This window comes from Myotis brandtii, unplaced genomic scaffold (assembly GCF_000412655.1).
Source record: "Myotis brandtii unplaced genomic scaffold, ASM41265v1 scaffold29, whole genome shotgun sequence".
NCBI classification, from domain to species: domain Eukaryota; kingdom Metazoa; phylum Chordata; class Mammalia; order Chiroptera; family Vespertilionidae; genus Myotis; species Myotis brandtii.
This window is the reverse complement of record NW_005361075.1, coordinates 471,837-473,256: the sequence shown is the minus strand read 5'-3', so window position 1 is coordinate 473,256 and position 1,420 is coordinate 471,837. Positions and strand designations below refer to the sequence as shown.

The window sequence follows — 1,420 nt, the reverse complement described above, 5'->3', positions numbered from 1 at the left end:
CTACGGGGGTCTCTTCGCCCCCTCCCCGCCTTGTCCCAGCCCTGAGTGCCGCGCCAGAGGGGTCGAGGGAATGTTGTGGGCCGGGACACACCCGGGACGACACAAACTGGAGGAAGCGAGAAACGTCACCCAGGACCCAGGGCCCTCTCCTCCCAGTTCCCCGGCGCGCCAGCCCGGCTGAACACTCCCTCCATAGCGCCCGCTCCGTCCCGGGCAGCCCAGGGCTTACGGCCTGACCCCTGGCCCTGGACGCTGGCATGTTCCCTCTCCGGGTTGCTGCTTCAGCCTCCACTTCGGGGAAGGTGCACCCGACTCCTACTTCCCTGGGGCGCCTGCGCCCTCGGGGGCGCCCTCCTCACCCCGACAGCCGAGTTCGCGCCCCTCCCGGGACCGTGGGAGAGCACAAACTTTTGAGCGGATAAAAACCAAGAGGAGCCGGTCAGGAGCAGGTGAGTTGGGCCCTGGAGGGCTGCGCTTTAGCCTGAAAACAAGGTCTCTCCCCGTCTCTCTCCTCCTTGCTCCATCCCGTCACCCTGCAGGCAGACCTAACCTGCCCACCTCGGAGGGACAGGGCCGGGCTCGGGCACCTGTCACGCGCGTGGGGCCAGAGCAGCTCTCCTCCGGGTTAGAGGGCCGCTGGCCGCTTCTGAGCCGGGAGGACGAGAGAACTTGGGGCCTAAAGACCTAGAGAGTCTGGGAGTGGCTATGTCTGTCCCCAAAACGCAACTTGCGGGAACTTCAGAAAAGTTTTTTGAAGGGATGCGCAGAAGGGGGCAGAGTTGGGGGTCTGAGGTTTAAAGTGAGAGGGGGGCGACCTGCTTCCTCTGTGGCAGGAAGGGTGCGTTTGCTGGTTTCCCGCCCAGGGCTGATGACCGAGGCAGGAACCCCGGGCGGTCCCGAACCTGCTCGCCCCACAGGCCCTTAGAGACGCTTAGAGATCCCCTGCGGGGCCTCGCTGGAAGGGAGAGAAGTTCTGGCTGAGAAAGCGGTTGCCGACTCTGCCGGGGCGGGGGGCGGGGGGCGGGTACTGGCCCAGAGCCTCCGCCCAGGACAGCCCGGCCCCTGCCGCCCCGGAGCTTCCCCTGGTTTTAAACCAGGAGTGGCACGGAGAGGGGACAACTCCCACATACCTTCTTCTTTTAAGTCCAATTTGACTCAGACCCATGTCCCTAAGACGGAGGCAGGGGAGTGCGCCCCCGCCCCCAGCATAACCCCCCACTTTCTGCAGCTCACAAGGAAGGGCAGGGAGAGCCCTCTGCCGTCCCGGGGCTGAAGTAGCACCCCCCCAAAAAAACTCCCCCGAGGAATGATGGAGGGGGCTCTGCAAAAGGGAGTCAAGGGCAGAGGGGGTGTTCAGAGGGCACAGCTGAAATGGGGGGCCTGGCCCCGAGTGGGGGTGTTGGCTGGCCTGGGCCAGAGG

At 65.4% G+C, this 1,420-nt stretch overlaps 1 long non-coding RNA gene across 1 annotated transcript in view; it reads left to right on the top strand.

The window, feature by feature from the left end:
* Positions 1–6: 6 nt before the first annotated feature.
* The window catches only part of LOC102246020, a 6,460-nt gene continuing 5,046 nt past the window's right edge, over positions 7–1,420 (top strand). Inside the window, exon 1 of the long non-coding RNA XR_313749.1 lies at positions 7–449. This is a non-coding gene — a long non-coding RNA (uncharacterized LOC102246020). The remainder of the gene's footprint in view (positions 450–1,420) is intronic.